At 44.9% G+C, this 22,272-nt stretch overlaps 2 long non-coding RNA genes across 2 annotated transcripts in view; one reads left to right on the top strand and one right to left on the bottom strand.

The window, feature by feature from the left end:
• Window positions 1-8,380: 8,380 nt before the first annotated feature.
• Window positions 8,381-22,272, bottom strand: part of LOC142765466 (uncharacterized) — a 36,380-nt gene continuing 22,488 nt past the window's right edge. The window contains exon 3 of the long non-coding RNA XR_012884268.1: window positions 8,381-8,787. This is a non-coding gene — a long non-coding RNA (uncharacterized LOC142765466). The remainder of the gene's footprint in view (window positions 8,788-22,272) is intronic.
• Window positions 19,864-22,272, top strand: part of LOC142765467 (uncharacterized) — a 93,765-nt gene continuing 91,356 nt past the window's right edge. The window contains exon 1 of the long non-coding RNA XR_012884269.1: window positions 19,864-19,920. This is a non-coding gene — a long non-coding RNA (uncharacterized LOC142765467). The remainder of the gene's footprint in view (window positions 19,921-22,272) is intronic.

The following is a 22,272-nucleotide window of genomic DNA, read 5'->3' on the forward strand; positions in this document are numbered from 1 at the left end:
AGTGAACACTGCAAAAACTAAACCAGAGGTGGCTACATGGATGGATGGATGGATGTATGTGGCTGTACCCTTTAGATCGGGTGGTGTCTAGCGCCACCAAGCCGTAATACTTAATGAACCAAAAACTAGATTTATTTTTTGTTTCCCTAAATAGTGAGGTTGAGGATTCGTACTCTGCAGCAAAGGGTTCAGTTTTTACTCGTGCATTGACTTTAGCCACCAATCAGATAACCTCCTTCTAGTTAATTCTACCTGCTTAAAGTCTATTTTGCCCTCCCTGTCCCTAAACCCCAGTGCTTTGAAAAACTCTGCGCCATCAACCTGAACTACAGGGTGAAGCCCTTTACAGAACATTGTCAAGTGTTCGGCAGTTTCTTCTTCCTTTTCACACGCACTGCATACCGTATCTACCCCTTCGTATTTGGCTCTATATGTCTTTGTTCGCAATACTCCCGCCTGGCCTCAAACAGTAGAGAACAACCCCGAGTATTATCATAGATCCTTTCCTTCGCTATTTCCTGCTTAAAAGTTCAATACATCTCTAGTTCGTACTTCTTAATCATGCCAATTCTCCACATATATACAAGGAACAGTACCGCCATCTAGTGAACACTGCGAGAACTAAAGTAGAGGTGGTCACATTCAGGGGAGCCACAGCCAACGCTTTAAGGAGCTTCACCCTTAAAATAGGTCTCGCTATCAGATATATTTTGCAGCCAATTATGGTAGTTCTAACGTAAGGAGCTTGGTAAAATTACAAATATTGGTTCATTTGTCAAATCTCACAAACAATCTTCGTAAGATATAACAAAGTTGTTTTTTTTATTGGAAGAAATGGATTTTCGTCAAGTGAAGTTTGGCAATGATGTCGGTGAAGACGCACTCCAAATCGTGGTGACACGAATATTAACAGGAAGCAAGCGCCTCTTCTACAACACATTCAACCTCTACTATCTCGGGTTGAGAGTGCAGTATGTTTCAGGTGATCAGGAACAAGATTGCTTCAAAACCACAATGAACACGACGAATAATATAGCGCTTGTGCTGTCGCTGTTTCACCGTCTTAGGAGAAACTGATTATATCACAGTGTGCATATTTTGTAAATATAATGCTTCCTCTTGCACTTTACCTCCATTATATTTGGTCATGGGGCAGGGTATCAACACGAGGGCTATATCATCCGCTATCTTCGCCACCTTTCTGAATCATTCTTGTTCCTGGTGACTACATTGTAACACTAATATTGATGTTTCCTAGCCAGTGACCTAGTCCCGCATGCTGGTGGCTTTTCAATACTTCTCCAGCATCAGTAGTCAAGGAAAAGAGGAAAAGTGGCAATTGCAACAGAGATATAGGTATCAGTAGGTGTTGATACATGAAAACCGGCTGCAAACCAATCCGACCAGAGTAATTTTAACAGGCACAAATTTATGCCTAATGCCTAACTATTAAATCGCTTAATCTGCAATACTGCCGCCTCAGAAAGGCTCGAAAGCTGTGAGAATATGCCCTGATTGAAAATCAAAGGGGGCGACGTGCTGCAGAACCTGATAGTTGCAAATACTTTTTATTAATGTCCCAATACGATTGCAGTCATGTAGGACAACACACAAAAAGATTGCTGATTCCTCCGTCATTGAAATCGGTATAACACGAAAGGGAAACGCGTCTCAATACAGGGAGTGCTTACTATGAAGTGATATATCAGAGATTGTACAATCTCAGTAGTTCTTTGACATCTATTGCACCACTTGAGTTCGATGCATGTTTCTTTACGCCTAATGACACATCTCCGTCACGCCACTAACACTTAAGATGATGATTAAAGCATGTGGTAGCTGACAGCATTAACAAACACCTAGACGCACGGTATTGTGAATCGGACGCAAAGATAGTACCAACGGGCACATCATAAAGTCTGGTACTCAATATTTGATATGATTGATATGTGGATTTTAACGTCCCAAAAGCACCATATGAGTATGAGAGACGCCGTAGTAGAGGGCTCTGGAAATTTCGACCACCTGGGGTTCTTTAACCTGCACCCGAATCTGAGCACACGGGCCCACAACATTTCCGACTTCATCGAAAATGCAGCCGCTAAAGCCGGGATTCTAAACTGCGACCTGCGGGTCAGCAGCCGAGTACCTTAGCCTCGAGACCACCACGGCGGCACCTTTTCAGACAGCGTGTCGCCGATGTATTTGCTGAGGTGCTTATCACCTCTGGAGCTCATTCAATCGTCGATTGTGAGAACAAAATAAGATATTACTATAGGCAATCAGCTCGCATTGTTTCTTCTTGCATTCACCTCAAATTCCGTAGTTAACTTTTTTTAGTGATACACAAGTAAGCACTCTCAAAAACTACTGCATGATAATGTATTCATAAATACAGTGGTCACACATCAATTAAGGTGATCTATCGAATCTCATATACAGACGTAAAGACAAACATTGGTTCGTACCAAGCTCATCCCTTCTTGGGGCCACTTCTATGGTCGAAAGCATTCCTTGTATTCGCAGTAGAATAATGTAAATCCGCATAATTCTTTGTGCACAGGCGCACATTATTATCTTAATGGATGTTCCCCTACAAGACAAGAGCACACGCTCACACGCCACGCTTATTTCGATTCCTGGAAACACACATTAAACAGATCAAACTGGTATTCGGCACTTTCAACATAAATTTGCTGGCATTGTTTCACAATTAACAGTAAAAAGCACCCTGGATATTTCACATACACCTCATGCAGTAATGATTTCGTCTCTTTGACGAAAAATGAGAAATTGTAATCGCTCATGCGCGGCGAGAAATAAATAATTCTGGAAGTTCGCATTCTTAGCATTCCTACGCCTGTTTCTTCAAGATTTGTGGACTCAAAAAGCGTGATTTCTTCTTAACTGAAGCCCATGCAGACAGTGAATAACTTCATTCCTACGGGTCCCACCGCGGTGGTCTGATAGATAAAGTACTCGGCTGCTGACCCGCAGGTCGCGGGATGGAACGCCGTCGGCGGCGGCTGCATTTGCGACGGAGGCGAAAATGTTTTAGGCCCGTGTTCTCAGATTTGGGTGTACATTATAGAACCCCAGGTGGTCAAAATTTTCGGATCCTTCCACTACGGCGTCTCTGATAATCATTTGCTGGTTTGGGGACTTTAAACCCCACATATCAATCAACTTCGTTCCTATGAAACTGCTCAATGACCGTCGCGGCGTACGATACAGCGTGCAAGCTTAGGAAAGTTATTAGAGCAGCTTAGTAAAAAACCTCAAAGAAAGTGATGATGATGATTACATTGCCTCAGAAATGACTTGTAGTGACTTAGGAGGACAGGTCATCCATTGAATAAATGAGTTAGACATTTCCTATAGGGCATATTCATGAGAAACTTTACATCCATAAAAACAAAAAAAGCTCAAAGATTGTTTTTCTCACGTTCAGACTAGACAGTAAAATCTGTGTCTTGACTACAAATAATTGTGAATAAAAATATTAAAAATAAAAATATTACTTCATAAGTTTTGAGCTGGATTGTCATTTTTCTTTCTGATTGGTATTGTTTTTTTGCCTTTTTCACTCTGTCCTGTGTGTATTGTCTTTTCTCTTCTTTTCCCAGTTTTTTTCTATAGTATTTTATTTCTTTTTTTCTACTTTTCGCTTGTCTCATGGTATTTCTATTCTCATTGTTGCTTTTGCAGCGTAAGGCTACGCAACGAGCGCATAGGTTAAAGTACATAAATGTTGACCCCTACGTTATTCTACTCTTGATATCGTCATTATTGTACTCGAAGAACAAGCTGAACAAGACTTTCCCTTACAGCAATCCAACAATCAATGTTCTGCTGACGCCTATGCTAATTGTGATTTTCAATGCGCTACACTCAGCGACGAAGAAATAATACGATAGCCTGGGCCTCTAAGGTTCTCGGCACTTTAAATAAAGGGTACGCGTGAGTAAAAAAGTTCTTGTCGCTAAACTAATATGGTTCACATAGATGGAACGACTGATATAAGGGTAGCTGAATGAGTTTAATTTACTGGAAATGTGGCGCCCCTGAGCAGAAGGTTCGGCTAAACACTTTTTATATAAGGCAGCATGGCATGCTTTTCTCGAAAACAACTTGCTCATGTGGGAGGCGGGAGCCCCACTCAAACAGACAAAATCTGGTACGTTTAGATGGCCGACGATGCGCCTGAGATATTCGGCCAACCACTGTTTACGGGAGAGCCGCCATGTGTGCTTTGAAGCGTACTCTGCAGAAGTAAAAAGCTTTCCATGCCATACATACATTAGCCAATGCATGTAGGCAAAAAGGAGCCTCAGATAATAAAAAGTTTGCTGGATTACGCATTATTGGGAGTAAAAAGTATAAATAAGCTTCTACGAGGGTAGAGGGATGCGGTCGTTATATCATAACAGTTCCTTACAAGAAAAGAACGTTTGGCTAGATGGTTTTCTGCTTCTGCCTCTTGTTTTTTTTTTTGCCTTTCGAATAGCAATCGCATTTTTTCCGTCTAGCTGTTGCTCAGAAAACATGAGCGTAATTTTTATAATTGTGGCCAGCTTCTTACTCAGAGTAAAATATTTTATTCCCTGCTACTTCTAAATTGTCACATAACAACACTGGGGCAAAAAAGCGCTTTTCACCAACAGAAGTACCTTTAGTCAAAATTTTCCTGTACTTTTCGGGCTGCTCTCTTTTAGGAGTGTAGTGGTCGTAGTGGTGGTGAGCTCCAGTACGGAAAAGAATGGTGATGCGGCCTACCTTATGAAGTGATAAGAATCACGTGGCCAGGCCAGCTGCTCCAAATTACTCTATCATGTTTAGCACAAAATGTTTTGCAACACTATGGAAGGCTGAGTGGTGACCCCACGAGGAGTAATCAGTCGTGAAAGTATAAGTAAAAAAATCTCTTGGAAAAAAGTGCTCCGATCGGTTATGATACGTGTGTTCGATGAAGTGATGAAAGTCTTGAAGATATGCTAATTTCGACCATGTATCATTGCAGGCTACAGTTCGTTGCTGAGATAAGCATTTGGCAACCAATTTCGTGGGCGCGCGTTAACGAAAAGTTTCTGATCATGACCTAGAGACAACTCTGGCGCTGCAGTCGTTCAGCGCTCATGGGAATGACGGTTAGTACATGGTTTTTCAAAAGACTGGGGCTTGCGAGTTCAATAAATATAGAGTTTCGGCGTTTTTGTTTTGGATAAAGCAATGAAGCATTGTGAACTTCGCGAGCTTATTTCAAATGGTAAGCCACAGATTTATTGTGGTGAAGTCAAACTGCTCAATATTTATCGATTTTCGTCTCGCGAGAAAGCGGAGAAAACAAACCCAAAAAAATGAAGTTTAGACGAATTGGTGTACTACCCGTCATTCCCATGCTGGCTGAAGTGGGATGAGTTGCAGCTCCTACAGATACAAGCGCCCGAGATCTACAGGAAACTATGCGCATGAGAACGCAGCATGTAGGAAGAGCCTGCCGTGGGAGTATATGCGACCTACCTGTTGAGCGCATAATAAACAGAAATTTCCAATAAAGTTGGCCAGCATGCAGCCTATCGTTAGCTGCTGGAAATACACAGTCTAATGCTCACCGGCACGGTCGCCAATCAAAGCAGGTCGAGGCCACGTCGCGGAGTGCTTTAGTTAGCCGTGCTGACGACTGTGCAACTGTGTAGGGTTCAGTGTGTCATAATTCACCACTTCACTTGCTATGTTGAGAAAAAAGTACTGCGAGTGTGTATGAAAAAGCGTGCACCCATGCAGCTACCCACATTGTTGATGATGCACTCAGAAATGATGACAACAAAAAATTGGCCCGAATCTTTATGCTACACTGCAAATGTCGTCAAAAGATGATAGTCTTGCGCCGGGAGAGAATGAACAAAACGTTTATTTTATGTTCTGCGCAAGAAAATTGGTGAATGGTGTTATGGAGGAGCCGTGTTATGGTGCCTCGACCGTGTAGCGGAGGCGAACGAGCGCATCGAGGCACGTTAGACACGAGCGCCATCTGGAAGTTATCTTTGAAAACGAAGGTGTAAGCGCCCGCGGAGAAAGATGCGCGCCAGTCACGGAGGTGATAAGGTGTAGAACGCAAAGCGACGGGCAGGTGCCACCACCGTGACGTCGTAGCAAAGTTTTGGGAACACTTACCTTTTTGAGCATCACGTTGCACTCTCAGCGGAGCGCCATAAACACAACAGTCGTTACAGTTAGTGTGTGCCTCTTCTAGTATAGTAGCAGACATAAAAAACATCGATGTGTTATGGCGTCTCAGATATGCGCAATACTTGTTTTTTTATTTGACAATCGCACAACTATGAACGCGAAAGCTTGAGCATTATTGGTGGGCACTGCGGAGGGGTGTTGGCCGTTTGGTGCCGTTTGAGGTATCGTTAAGGGCGGACAAACAGACAAATGTATAGACAGACAGATAAACAGACGAAAAGTTTTCGTTGAAGGTCCCCAACAAAGACTATCATCTTTCATAAATTGTTTGTCCAGCTCCTTGAAAGGTTTGGCTTAAACCAACCACTCAAGCAAGTTTTTTTTCGCCTCGGAATTACGACAAACTGTGCGTCTGCTGCTATATATTACATCTGTCATAAACGCTCGTCACTCATTATGTTCTCGAAGCAGTTTCGATCACTGAGATGGTTCAATCAACTGTAGAATACCCAAATTACACACATGATTAGTGGTTGAGATTGCTGCTTCGTAGCTGATTGCGGCTGTTTATATCTATGGCAACATTCGTTCACGCGCAACACCACAGACGCAAGTATAGTGAGAATCCTCAGCTTTATAACTGCTTTTCTTATACGCATTTTTTTGGCAATATTCTTCGATGAATACATTGAAAGAGATTGTCACCTCGGGTGCTGCGCAATGATCCATATGCTAATGCTTATATAGAGGGATGTTCTCAAGTGTAATTTCAAATTTATAGTTTTACTTGTCACACATTCCAATAATATACAGTTTATTGCTTTTGACCACTACAAAGTTCTTATCTCCTTCACCTACCTTTGTAAAGTACTCATGATAATCATCATTTTAATATAGGCTCATTTATTTTCATATGTAACCCAGCAGCTCTCAATTCATGATGTCTCTTTACCTTGTCTTATATGCTCAGTGAATTCACTATAGGTAAAACAGTTGCAGTGCTATAAGCGTGAGGGAGCTAACAAAGAACGAGCGTGGTTTACCACACTCCAAGTGCGTGATAGTTACCGCGTGGGAAACACATCGACCTGACCGTATTTTTTAAGGCGTGGCGCGTTGAATATGAACTGTTCGACAATGGTCTAATAATGCCTCACCAGAAGTCATTGCGAACAATCTTCGTTAGGCCGAAGACGATGGAGTTGCCCCTGAGTGCCATGTCTTAAAGCTGGGGCATGAAATGACGTTAAAGTGAGAGCACATCTTGTAATAAGACCTGTGGTGACACCGGATATAACGGCGTCCTCTTTGATTCCACCAGGACTCCATGAAGGCGATGGCCATCCTTCTGTTATCTTACAAGTTTTCATTTCTTGTTACGCACCTACTACAACCTTCCTAACTACAACAAGCTTTCTGCACTGGACTACTGAGACTTCCGGTCCGATCTAGGACATCAGACGTACGCCACTGTATGAAATTGTGGTGGCGTTGAAACTAATGATAATTTCAGACACCTAGTAAAGCGTCTGTGGCAGTGAGATTGCTTGGAGTTGTGCCGCATAAGACACATTGCTTCGTTTCAGAAACGCATTTTTGGGCTCCCATGGTATTTATTGCATCATTCATGTTCAAAGCGCCAGCACTGGTAATGCCGAAAATTAACACCAAGCGTCAAAAGTATAGTTTTGGACTGAACCAACCAAGCATGACCTATTCAATCATAAAACACAACGGCTATGCCTGAAATAATATTTTGACCAAAGAATGCATCTTCTCTCTGCATGTGGTCATTTTCTCAATTTGCGGTAACGACGCACTCTGCAGGAAGACGTCCGGTTTTCGACGTGTTCATATGATGCGCAACGAGTTAACTTCCTGGTATGTCAAAACCTGCACAGTTTTCCTAAGACTTGGATGCGTGAAAGAATATATACTTGAGCCTTTTCAGGTAATAAGACGTGCAATTTGCATCTAACATGACCATGCGTGCGTTGACTATAGAATACTTGTTGAATAATGTGCTGGGGAACCAAGTTCTCGGTTGAAGAGTGCTGGTTATTCAAGTCCGGAGATGAGTCATTGGCTGTTGGAAGAGTTACTGCGTTACCAGTATATCCCTGCAGTGGATATCACTCCAGTATTTGCAGCTGTGTTCGCAAAATGAGTGTTTGTATTGTTTCATCATTGATATAACTATAGGCGTACGCATCAGGGAGCCGGAGTGCGCGCTATCTGAATCACCCGACACTGGTGTACTCCAGCAACGCGGAGGACATATGGCAAGCCGTTGGGAGATGCACATCTTTGCTTCGTTTTTATTTTCCCTTCGAGTGCAGTGCTTTTTCCCGACAATGCCACAAAAATGTTTCAGCGTGCACTGGCTGCGTCTCACGATGTGCGAAGACTTTAGTTTTAACAATCATCGCCATGGCCACCGCCTGATGCGTACGCATCTTTGAATGCACTCGCGAGGTGTACGAAACCCGTTGCAGTTTTGTTGCTCGCCGCCTGGTACACACTGTCGCAAACGTGGATTGTAGTGATAGCCAGGTTGATGCCGCGCTCCTAATCCTAATCCGGGACGGCAATAGCAGCCTGCAGATTAAAAAAATCAATACGAAGCAGCTCAATAAATATCTTCCACAGCATCTCTAAAGAAAATTCTTTCTAGGCATACAGATATGTCAACAGATATTAAGGGAAGTTTGCAGTAAGCGCGTATAGCGTCTTTTCGCAAAGTTTCTACTAATTCAATTATCTTAAATTGTTCATTAAAATATTTTAAAGCTTAAATTCGAAAAAAAATTTGGTTTCCGTGATAAAGGACGCCCGTGACGAGGTGGATTCAAAAAGATGTTATAAAAGTATACTTATCATCCTACACATTCAAGTTCCAGCAACTTTCTTGTTTGTACTTTCTGATACTTGAAACGTATACTTTACGAGCATGGTGTTTAAGGCATCAGTACCTTAGTATCTACAAGATAGGTAAGAAAGAAAAGACCAGCAATTGCCTAGAAGGAGGGAGGCTGCAATCTGGCCGCCAATTACATATCATCAATGAATGTTTCTTTTGTTCACCCCGATATGACTCGTAACGAAGATGTGATTGCTTTTACTCCCGCTTCAACGCGCGGCCAGCAGCCAACCAGGCCACGTGCTCCCGTGTTCGTTTGTTAAAATTGACACAGTACGTGTGCTACATTGACTACGATGACAATGTACGCCTACTAGGCCTAATAAAGGTGCTAGCAAAAATGCTAGTTTGTAACATTACATTACGGTTCGCAGTAGTGCACGTGAGTTATGCGTATCTCCACATAGTGAACATATTTTTCGCTTAATACTCGCACCCACAGTAATGACTGCTTCATACTTTAGAAGTTTTTATGTTTTTACAACTGAAGCTGTCATGAGAACACAACTTGGGTCTCGCACGGCGCTGTAGTTGTCCGCCGCCGCCACCGCTGGTTTCTGTAACCACATCGCACGAGTTTAGAAAAAAAACCTAGTATCAATGCCACAGTACGGCTCGAACCCGGATTCGCTGGGAGCAAGCTTAGTATTCTACCACTGATCCACGCCGGTGCTTGCGATTATTGGCGAACTTCACTAAGGCAGGCTTGATGCCGGGAAAATAATCACGTAAATACGACTTATAAAGCGTTCGTTTTACATTAGCGAAAAAACAAGCAAACACCCCACAATGCACACAACGTAACGAGTGAGTCATGATGCTCTAACTTTGCTTTGCTTTGCTATCCTAGATACACGGCACGTACCCCCTTAGAGGAATTGGCCAAAAATACAACGTAGAGACTGTTAAATGTTATTTTAGATAAGCTATGAAATTTAAAACAAAAAAAGGAAATGAAATGGCGATTTTACGTAGAATATTCAATTTAACTACAAATAATATGCTTTTGAGCCTGTGTTCCAGACTGCCGTATATATCCTGGCGGAATAATTTTGAAAACTTAAATTTTACTTTAACGAAATCACGAATTATATAATATACCAGATTAAAATGGTACTCGTTGAGTAGTTATAATGAAATTACACATGGCATCTAAGGCATCCTTGTGGCAGTATACCAAGTCTGAAGCACTGAAGCTTAAAATATCTTCCTCGGTTTAGATCAAGCCTATTTTTGTAAAAGGAGTAATTAGAAATCGAATTCTGATACAAGATGACAAAAAGTATTGTGCAATATTTTCCAGTTCTCTGCAGAATCGGCAGAGGGGTTGTACCGTCAGACCAGCCCTGTACCAGTAAAAGTTTAATGGAAGGACACGACATCAAAATCTGTTGATCGTCACTTCTGATTGTCCAGAATTACTCCACTGCGATTTCCATAAATACTTTAGTTGATTATATTCCGTCCATGTGGTTGTTGCTTCCATACTACCTGTGTGGATAGCTGATCTTCTAAACCTGATTGCGGTGAAGTATTCTACCACCAAGAGAACCTGAATTATTGGGAGATCAAGCGATAAGAGGGCTAAGGCGTCGGCCATTTCTTTTAATGTTAACCCACAGTGACCTGGTACCCATACCAATTTGATGTACTTCAGCTGAGACGGAACTAAAGATCTTCGAGATGGCACGAGAGGTATGAGAAGTTGTAAAAGCTTTGCATACCGAGAGCAATTCAGTAAATATTATTGCTTTGTTCTCATTCCTCTGAAGTTTGCGCAGTGCCATGATGACTTCCAGTAGCTCCACCTCAAAAACAGCATTGAAATCGGACAGCTTCATGAAAATTGACCAGCCAAGTGTTTGGAAGACTATTCCTACGCCTGTTCTTTCCTCATTGATGGGAGCATCTGTGGCTATTATGTTACGTGTCTGTGTATGCTGTAGGAAATCTGCTAGCCTGTTCTCTAAGAATTTGTGGTATTGAAATTAAGATTGTGGAGGAAAGATTTACACATATTGTATATTAAAAATATGGTTCGAGATATCAGATGCAATTACGTCACTGATATTGACATTTATACTTGTCAGTTTCTTTTGTACATAGATTATCTGCTGTGTATTAAAACGAGGCCAATGAGCGAGAACGAGCGAATCTGAGTCACTGATGAAAACGTATTCAGCTCTTCCCACTGGTAAGCTGTAGAGTTTTAGAAATGTTTGTACTGTTAACAAGCAGAATCGACAGAAAAATGTAGGATTGATTGATTGATATGTGGGGTTTTAACGTCCCAAAACCACTATATGATTATGAGAGACGCCGTAGTGGAGGGCTCCGGAAATTTAGACCACCTGGGGTTCTTTAACGTGCGCCCAAATCTGAGCACACGGGCCTACAACATTTCCGCCTCCATCGGAAATGCAGCCGCCGCAGCCGGGATTCGAACCCGCGCCCTGCGGGTCAGCAGCCGAGTACCTTAGCCACTAGACCACCGCGGCGGGGCGAAAAATGTAGGAAGACGTGCTTCCTGATAAACAACATTATCTGCTTTAAACCTAGGGAGCCCCAGGCACAAGCACAGAGCTTCCTATTGCAAGAAAACCAACGGCTTAGTTTTGTGCGCAGGTCTTCCTGAAAACAAGACACATCCGAATTCTAATATTTGGCGCATATACATTTTGTGTACCATTAACAAGTTGTTCCTACGTACGCCAAATTTGTGATTACTCATTCTTTGCAGTAAGCTTTAAGCCTATGGAGCCTAAGCCGTAATGTACCATTACAAAAGCTTCTTCTCGTTCACGTTGTCTTGTCTTGTCTTGTCGCCGAGGAGATCTTGGCTCATACCCACAAGGAGGATTGGCCACACTGTACCTTATAACAGATATTTTTTTGTACAACGCTTGCTAAGAAAAAGGGATAAGTTAGATAAGAACAATAATAATGTTTCTTTGAAAAAAAAACGTGAAAAAGTGTAGAAGAATTCGATAAACCAGAATATATAAAAAAAATTAACAAGATTGAGGAAGAAGGACAGAGAATTTATTATATCTGGCAGTACCACTAGCAGCTTACCCTTCCGGTTGCCTGAGTGAATTTATGTAGCGCTGACAGAATAGCACTGCGGCCCACACCCAACTGACTGGCTCCAAACGATCATAGAGTGGTTGTATTGACTGGCAATCCAAGCATAATAATCGGTCTCTCAAGAATTATTCGGCGCAGTGAGGCGAAGCGGCGGCATGTGAGAAGAAAGTGATCTATTTGTTCCGGTTCATTGCAAACTGCACATAGGTTAGTTAATGAAAATCCTTATTTGTGGACATAAAACTTTAACCGAGGAACTCTACAGCGAAAGCTTGTAAGGGTCACCTCACATTGACGGGAAAGGCATTTTGTGGTGTTCCATGTCAATTGCAAGTACCGGAATTCTTCAGATTGTAGGAACGATGTTTCGTTGATTTTTAAAATTAACAGGCGTTTGAACCGTTCGACAGTAATAAAAGGAAACTGTGGAGCTGCTAGCACCACCGGAAAATTTAAAGAAGATGCCGAAGCGAGCGAATCAGCAATTTCACTTAGTACAATTCCAGCATGCCCGGGGACCCAAATAAACCGAACTTCTCATAGGCTATGCGGTACGAGAGACCAAAATATCCTGAGAAGAGAAGACTGCTTTGCGGACGTTAGATGTGTACATACAGAGAAAGCATTCAAAATAATAATATCTTTTGATTGCTGATAATTTAGTTTTCAAAGAGCCAATGTAATAGCCAGGAATTCTGCGTGATAAATTGATGCAAGATAAAAGTCAGGCAATCGGAGCGCAAAAGACCAATTAAGCTGATGAGAAAAAATACCTACTCCAGCCTTCTGAAGATTTTGCGTTGCATCCGTCAAATTTACTACGTAATTGGGAAAATGACTGAGATGGTCTTGTTCACCTATCAGCCCATTACAAAAGCTTTTTTTTTTGTTCACTTATGAACTGTGGCGCCTGCCCATTTCAGGCATAATTCCTCATCGTCGTCAGCCGCTGCATGAACAATCGGCACTATTTTTTTTGCGAATATTTACCAGCTGCCACACATCTCAGTATAATGACGAAGGATAGCACAGCAAATGCCGGCATTCTATCCAGAGAATATTAACAATAATGCCGTAGTAGGCACCAAGAAAGTTGGCTTGCAGCAGTTACCAAATGAGTTTTTAGAAAAGGTTCTGTTTCTCGTGTTCGTGTTTTTGTTTTGTTATTTGCCATATGCTTCTGACAAGCTTTCGTGTGAAATAGAGTCATTCTTGATATTTGCTTGCTCTTTATTTCTTTTATAACTCGTTCACTACATTTTTTTGTCTTAATTCAATACTGTCAAGCTTGTTATGCCTTCTTTGTATAATTTCGAATTGTTTTTGAATAGATTTCTGTGAACTCAGTAAATAGGAAATAGGTACTTGTGTATTTGATTAACTTTATTTCTGTGATAAGCCTGCATTTATAGCAATATTAGATGTTCTTTTTTTTCATAGAAGATGTGCAAGCTTATTTGCTTGCCCTACACCTAAGTTCTGAGCCATTTTTATTACAAACTTTTCAATATAGGGGTGTATATATAAATGCCACTTAACACCAAGTCTCTTTTGTTTTTGGTATTTTTCCCTGTTGACTAGTCATTTTCCATGAACTTTGAAACAAACATATTGTCACGGAATCGTGACGTGGCCAAAGACAGAAAACTTCGTGTTGGGATTTACCTGTTTATTTGGGCGAACCTGTGCCCGGTAAAGGGAAAGCCTAATTACAGCAGCAGTCTTGCACAGATAGCAGTCTCGGACTGATAGCGGCGAACGCAGCGTCGGCCTTCGATCAACAACCGACAGGCGGCGAAGCGCGTCGGCATTTATACCCTTGCCGTCGAATGTTCTAGCGTTATCACTGGTGGTGGCGTAGGTTCCAGAACAATCTGTACCGTTCGCACAGTGGGCGTGATCTTATCGAAATGATCTACTACAGTCCGGAACCTTCTCGAAACCTGTAGGCGCGGTTTGCGCCGACAATCGTGTGGTGTTTCGGAACGATAACAAAAACTTGTGAAATGGAACGTGGCATTGCCCCCCTCTGAAAAAAAGGCATCGTCCCGATGCTTTAACTAAAGATGAAGGTACAATAATAATGCAAGAAAGAACAATGAATAAATTACAATACAACAATAATACAAAAAACACTGTTTCAGTTTGTTAACGTGCATGAAATGGCTTGAGGCGCGCGACATGGACGACTTCAGGTCGCGATCGGCGTCGTTGAGAGTTCGTGATGCCGTCGGGGACAACCTCGTAATCAAGTGGGCCGAGACGTCGAACCACCTTGTACGGTCCGAAGTACCGTCGCAGAAGCTTTTCACTTAGTCCACGTCGGCGTATCGGCGTCCACACCCAAACACGTTCACCGGGCTGGTATTCCACGAAGCGTCGTCGAAGGTTGTAACGGTGGCTGTCGGTCGTCTGTTGATTCTTGATACGAAGACGCGCAAGTTGTCGGGCTTCTTCGGCGCGTTGAAGGTACTCGCTCACATCGAGGTTTTCTTCGTTGGTGACGTTGGGTAACATGGCATCGAGCGTCGTTGCCGGGCTCCTTCCGTAGACCAGCTTGTATGGAGATATCTGCGTCGTCTCCTGCACCGCCGTGTTGTATGCGAAGGTCACATACGGAAGAATGGTGTCCCACGTCTTGTGTTCCACATCGACGTACATTGACAGCATGTCGGCGATCGTCTTGTTAAGCCGCTCGGTGAGGCCGTTGGTCTGTGGGTGGTACGCTGTCGTGCGGCGGTGGTTTGTTTGGCTGTATGCCAAGATCACTTGAGTTAAGTCGGCAGTGAATGCCGTTCCTCTGTCGGTGATAAGGACCTCCGGGGCGCCGTGACGTAGGACGATATTTTCGACGAAGAACTTAGCTACCTCGGATGCACTGCCTTTTGGCAGGGCTTTTGTCTCGGCGTAGCGGGTGAGGTAGTCGGCAGCTACCACGATCCACTTGTTTCCGAAAGCCGACGTCGGGAATGGCCCCAGTAGGTCCATACCAATCTGCTGGAAAGGTCGGCAAGGTGGCTCAATTGGCTGCAGAAGTCCCGCTGGCCTTGTCGGCGGTGTCTTGCGTCGCTGACAGTCCCGGCATGTCCTCACATAACGAGTGACGTCGGCGGTAAGACGTGGCCAGTAGTACCTTTCTTGTATCCTCGCGAGCGTGCGGGAAACACCGAGGTGCCCTGCCGTCGGATCGTCGTGCAGGGCCTGCAGGAGTTCTGGTCGCACAGCTGAAGGCACCACAAGGAGGTACTTAGCTCGAAGGGGTGAAAAGTTTTTCTTTTGTAGAAGACCGTTTCGTAGAAAGAACGACGCAAGTGCGCGCTTGAATACCTTCGGGACTTCGGCGGTCCTGCCTTCGAGGTATTCTATTAGGGCTTTAGGTTCCGGGTTGGCCCGCTGTCGTTCAGCGAAGTCGTCGGTAGTTATCGTTCCCAAGAAGTAGTCGTCATCCGAGTCGTCGGGTAGCGGTTGGTCGACAGGCGCACGAGAGAGACAGTCAGCGTCGGAGTGTTTTTTGCCGGACTTGTAAATGACAGTATTGTCATATTCTGAAGGGTCCTTCAAGGTGGCTAGCCAACACAAGGCGTGGTGGTCGCTCACAACTTTGAAGGGCCTGCCGTAGAGGTAGGGGCGAAATTTCGACGTAGCCCAGTTGATGGCGAGGCACTCCTTTTCTGTTGTGGAATAATTTGCTTCTGCTTTGGATAGCGATCGGCTGGCGTAACTAATAACCCTTTTAAGTCCGTCAGCCCTCTGCACAAGAACGGCGCCAAGACCTACGCTGCTTGCGTCAGTATGTATTTCTGTCTCGGCGAATTTGTCGAAATGGGCAAGTAACGGAGGCGTCTGGAGGCGATGTTTAAGCTCCTGGAAAGCGTGTTCCTGCGGCCTTTCCCACTTAAACTCCACGTCGGCCTTGGTAAGGTTACTGAGAGGATCGGCGATGCGGGCGAAGTTTTTCACGAACCGCCTATAATAGGCACACAGGCCCAGAAATCGGCGCACGGCTTTCTTGTCAGTGGGCGGCGGGAAGTCGGCGATAGCGGCTGTTTTCCGTGGATCGGGACGAACTCCAGACTTGCTGATAACGTGCCCCAGAAACAAGAGCTCCTCATACGCATATCTGCACTTTTCTGGCTTCAGTGTGAGTCCGGACGTCTTGATGGCTTGAAGTACAGCTTCAAGGCGCCGAAGATGCTCGTCGAAACTCGAGGAAAACACGACGACGTCGTCCAAGTACACAAGGCAAGTCTGCCACTTCAATCCTGCCAGTACTGTATCCATAACGCGTTGAAACGTTGCAGGCGCTGAGCAAAGGCCGAAGGGCATCACCTTAAACTCGAAGAGGCCGTCCGGTGTTATGAACGCCGTCTTCTCTCGGTCTTTTTCGTCGACTTCGATTTGCCAATAGCCAGTCTTAAGGTCCATTGACGAGAAGTACTTGGCGTTATGGAGCCGATCAAGTGCGTCGTCTATTCGTGGGAGGGGATACACGTCCTTTCTTGTGATCTTGTTCAGGCGGCGGTAATCGACGCAGAAACGTAGGGTCCCATCCTTTTTCTTCACTAACACCACGGGGGATGCCCATGGACTCCTGGACGGCTGGATAATGTCATCCCGCAGCATTTCATCAACTTGTCTCTTCATGGCCCCACGTTCTCGCGTCGAAACCCTGTACGGACTCTGACGGAGTGGTCTGGCATTTTCTTCGGTTATGATGCGATGTTTCGTGATTGGGGTCTGCCGAATTTTCGATGACGACGAAAAGCAATCTTCGTATTGCAGGAGCAGGGCCTTGAGCTGCTCTTGCTTATCGTTCGGAAGTCTGGGATTGACGTCGAAAGCAATGGGAGGGGCTTGGTTCCTCTGAGCAGGTTCCGCAGAATCGGCAAGGGCGAAAGCACTGGTGGCTTCGACAATTTCTTCGATGTATGCGACCGTTGTTCCTTTGTTCATATGTTTGTACTCATTGCTGAAATTCGTGAGCATAACCGTTGCTTTGTCTCCCCGCAGCTCTGCAGTTCCTCTTGCGACGCAAATATTTCGGGTGACCAACAGATGCTGACTGCCTTCAACGACGCCTTCCAAGTCAGGTGATTTAGAAGCGCCGACTGAAATAATGACGCTTGAGCGAGGCGGAATGGTGACTTGTTCTTCCAGCACATTCAAGGCATGGTGTCCTGACGGCGTGCGCGGCGGTAGTGCTTCTTCTGTGGATAACGTTATCGACCTTGTTTTTAGGTTGATGACAGCACCATGGAGGCATAAGAAGTCCATGCCAAGGATGACATCTCTCGAGCACCGCTGTAGGACTACGAAGTCTGTAGGATAAATACGGCCGTTAATGGTGACTTTCGCTGTGCATATTCCTGCAGGCGTTACGAGATGACCTCCGGCTGTGCGGCTTTCAGGGCCTTTCCAAGCAGTCCTAACTGTCTTTAACTTCGCGGCGAACGACTCACTGATGACAGAATAGTCGGCTCCAGTATCGACGAGAGCAGTCACACTGTGGTCGTCGATAAGAACGTCGAGGTCGCTAGTTCACCGTCTCGCATTACAGTTAGGGCGTGGCGTCGGGTTACGGCTGCGTCGGCTTGTTCCGCTGCTTCCATGTTGCGTCGTCCGGCCACCTTCGGTAAGTGGGCTTTTGCCTTCAGGGCTTTGCCTGGTTGGGGTTGTGTTCAAAAAGCTACGTCGCGTCGGCGTCGTCGTCGGAGGATCTTCGGTAGTTCGTCGCACAGCAACCGCACCTCCATCGGTTGCTGCCCTTAGTTTCCCGGATACGGGCTAGGAGACCGGCCCCGCGTTGGGCCAGAGTACTGCCGGGGGTGAGCTGACATGCGGCGGCTGGGCGACGGTGAACGGGAAGGACTTCGTGGTGTCCATTGAGTTCCTGCCATGTAGTCAGCGATGTCACGTGGCCGATCTCCTGGCTGCGGACGCGGAGCATTGATGGCGAAGCCACGCAGTCCCATCTGTCGGTACTGGCAACAGCGGTATGTGTGTCCGGCCCCGCTGCAGTGGTAGCAGAGCGGGCGATGGTCAGGGGTGCGCCAGACGTCAGTCTTCCTCGGTGCACTGCGCTGGCCCGCTGGGGAACGGTAGGACGTCGGTTGGGGTGGTGGCGGCGGTGGCGTCTGGCGACGGAAGTGTGACGGGGCGGCGTTTTGGCGTGGACGGGGAGGAGCGTTGTGGCGCACTGCAGCGGTGTAGCTCATAGTTTCTGGCTCGGGCGGCGGTGTTTCGGGAATTCGAAGCGATTGCCGGACTTCTTCTCGCACAATGTCGGCGATCGAATCCACTTGAGGCTGCGCCGAAGGCAACAGTTTGCGCAGCTCTTCCCGCACGATCGCTCGGGTCGTTTCACGCAGGTCGTCGGAGTCACTGGCTTGAGCAGCAGCGCATTCTGGAGTCAGGCGACGATTATACTGTCTGGTGCGCATGTCCAGCGTTTTTTCGATGGTGGTCGCCTCGGATACAAATTCTTGGACGGTGTTCGGTGGATTCCTCATTAGTCCCGCGAAGAGCTCCTGTTTGACCCCTCGCATGAGGAAACGAACTTTCTTTTGCTCAGGCATGTCTGGGTCAGCGTGACGGAAAAGGCGGGTCATCTCCTCTGTGAAAATTCCAACCTTTTCATTTGGTAGCTGAACCCGGGTCTCGAGTAGAGCAGCGGCCCTCTCTTTGTGAGCGACGCTTGCAAACGTTTGAAGAAATGCGCCGCAGAAGACATCCCACGTTCGGAGCGTGGACTCCCGATTCTCTAGCCAGGTCCTTGCGGTGTCTTCCAGGTAGAAGTACACACGACGGAGCTTTTCTTCGTTGTCCCAGTGGTTGAGGGCGGCCACACGGTCGCATGTTTTTAGCCAGGTTTCCGGGGGTTCCAACGATGAGCCATGGAACGTTGGTGGTTCCCTGGGTTGATGAATGACGATCGCGGGCTGGGACGCTCCGGTTGTCATTGTCGCTGCAGTCGAGGTCATGGTCTTGGTCTTCCGCGCCTTGTCTTGTAGCACGCCGTACTCCGGTGGGAGACCTTGCTGTCGGCGGCTCGTTCGCTGCTCTTGGTTTGCGTCGGTGTCTTCTCCGCGAAGGGGGCTGGGTTCACGGCTTTTCGGGGGCGTCCGGTACATGAACGAAGCAGCACCTCCACCAGATGTCACGAAATCGTGACGTGGCCAAAGACAGAAAACTTCGTGTTGGGATTTACCTGTTTATTTGGGCGAACCTGTGCCCGGTAAAGGGAAAGCCTAATTACAGCAGCAGTCTTGCACAGATAGCAGTCTCGGACTGATAGCGGCGAACGCAGCGTCGGCCTTCGATCAACAACTGACAGGCGGCGAAGCGCGTCGGCATTTATACCCTTGCCGTCGAATGTTCTAGCGTTATCGCTGGTGGTGGCGTAGGTTCCAGAACAATCTGTACCGTTCGCACAGTGGGCGTGATCTTATCGAAATGATCTACTACAGTCCGGAACCTTCTCGAAACCTGTAGGCGCAGTTTGCGCTGAGAATCGTGTAGTGTTTTGGAACGATAACAAAAACTTGTGAAATGGAACGTGGCAATATCTTCAGTGGAGTCTATACTCTCACCCAATAATATATACTTGTATTGAATAACAGTGTGATAAATTTTCTCTAATTCATGTACTTCGTTTCTTTCATATACAGCTAAAGGGTAGCCAGGATCCGGCAGGCAATGTCAAGGTCATCACTCTGCCAATCAAGGTACTTTAAACCTACTTTTGTATAGAACTGTGCTCTATTAGGGGATTGTTGAGAGCTGCCTGGGACCACACTGCTGCTGAAATTTCTACTTTCCGATTGTTGATATCACTGCAGGCTACATGACAAGCCAGCTTGGCGTATGACCTGTGTTTTACTGGCAGGGGCAAGCAAAAATATTTCAGAAGTGTGATCCATAGACAGTTTCGTAACTCTCTATAAAACACTGCCTTATATAAAAAGGAGGTCCGAAGGTACCTGGAATGGCGTACTGGATGTATACTTCACTATTTTACGTGAATCACCGTTCCAGTAAATAAAACAGTGTTTTACTTGAATCAGGGTTCCATATATTACGTGGATTACTGTGCCAGTAACTGAAACAGCACTTTTTATTGAAACAGGGCTTCATATATTCTTATGCAGATCACCGTTCCAGTAACTGCACCACTTTTATTTGGAACAGGGTTCCATGCACTCTTATGTGGAACAATGACTCACAAAATGATTTAGTAAATAAAAGTGGTGCACCGTTCCGTCTATTTTTCAAAGTATGTGGAACGGGGTTCCAAATACATAAGTGGAACTTTTTTGCAAAAACGTTCCAGCTACTAAGTGGGTATTATGTGGACCCAGAGTAAGAATGATATGTCAGTGAGCGTGCGCACGCGCTGCTGAATATTCATGCTGCAGGTAGCGTTGATGACGCAATATCCTTCACTGTTTTATGTCACCGCGTCGGTATATAGCCGTGTTTTTGTTTATATTGTGTGGGCTTGCTGCTTCTGCGAAAATCGTTTGTAAACTGACGGAACTTTAATTAAATTATAGGTAAGTTAGCTTCCACCATCTAAATCAAGAAAAGCCCTTGTATGCTCTAAACACACAGGTAGCTACTCCAAAATCACATTTGCATGCTCCAAAGGCTGATCCATAATGCTGGAAAGCATTGCCACCACTCCTATCACCACCAATGAAAAAAACATTGTGTACGCTGTACACATAGGTCGAAAATGTACGGGGGATTCACAGTTGCCCGAATAATCCGCCTGAGCTTCGCGTACTTATCATTCTTGACTTTGTAAATATGCAGTGATTTTTTAACACGAAAGTGCTTTATGTGAAGGTCTCTCACGGTTCCACTGAGGACATCACTTTATTTCATTTTCATTTTATTGAGGTTGTTATGATTACATTTCATGAAATGCACAACACTGATTAGATCCATAGCCATAAGCTTGTACGGGGTCTACCGGGAGAAAGTATACAAGCAGAATACACTTTGTATTAAAAAAATCAGAACATCGAAAAAGTTTGACTTTTCAAGAAAACGAACAAAATAAAAGCAGATATCGTTGGTACTTAAGGTGACGTAAATACTTGAGAGAACGTACAGAAATAAACACATTGTTGCACTTTGTTCATAAATAATCAAATAAACAAGTGCAGAGAAAACATCAATTTATGTGTAAGGTTCGTACATGGTCAATACTATTGTTCTACATGTTGCAAATATTTTTTGAGTGCGCTCGAGAAAGCCCTAGAATCTTTAATCCGAAATGGTATGTTACTCTACACTTTAGCTCCAACGAACTGTAGTAAGCGTTCACCACAAACATTTTTAGTAGGTGAAACCATAAAATTCCGCAATGTCGTGCATTTAGTAACGTGGGACGAGGAAGAAAAGATAGATACATCGAAAGGTACTCTCTGTGCAATAACATTACTGATGGTGACTGCGGTTTTATGCTGCCGTAAGTAAACAAAAATTGAATATCCAACTAGTGAAGCGAAACGCACTGGGTTCATTATATGCCGCATGATCTAATATTCTAAGCGCACGCATCTGTAATATACGCTTTAATATTATGCTTCCCTGGATATGACGTTGTGAAACATATACCAAAAAATATCAAAGATTAACTCGAGAAAAAGTACCGTCGTCAGGAATCGAAAAGCTATGACCCTTTCCGCGCGTTCGAATGCGTTTATTCAGAACAAGACGTGGTCACTCGTGCACCCGTGCTTATTTCCTTGACTGAGGTTACCTCAATGTCTTTCATGGTGAGTGTGCATAGAAGTTACAGAGAGCAAGAAGGTCAGTTCGCTCGCTGCAGAGGCCACGCTTCTCACACACCTGCAACAATTATGACAGTTGTTCGTATGCGCTTGTCCTATGTATACTTGTGCACTCGTTCTATGAATTCTCCTTTGAGCCTGAGAGTCATGTAAGTGTCGATTTGTGGCAGTTGTTCACGCTAGTCCTCTGTATATTCTTTTTCGTGCATTCTTTCATCTTGAAAAATGGGCTTGAAGTTTCTAGCAGCTTGCCATTCTCGGCATAACATTACCATA

This window comes from Rhipicephalus microplus, chromosome 6 (genome assembly GCF_043290135.1).
Source record: "Rhipicephalus microplus isolate Deutch F79 chromosome 6, USDA_Rmic, whole genome shotgun sequence".
Classification (NCBI taxonomy): Eukaryota; Metazoa; Arthropoda; class Arachnida; order Ixodida; family Ixodidae; genus Rhipicephalus; species Rhipicephalus microplus.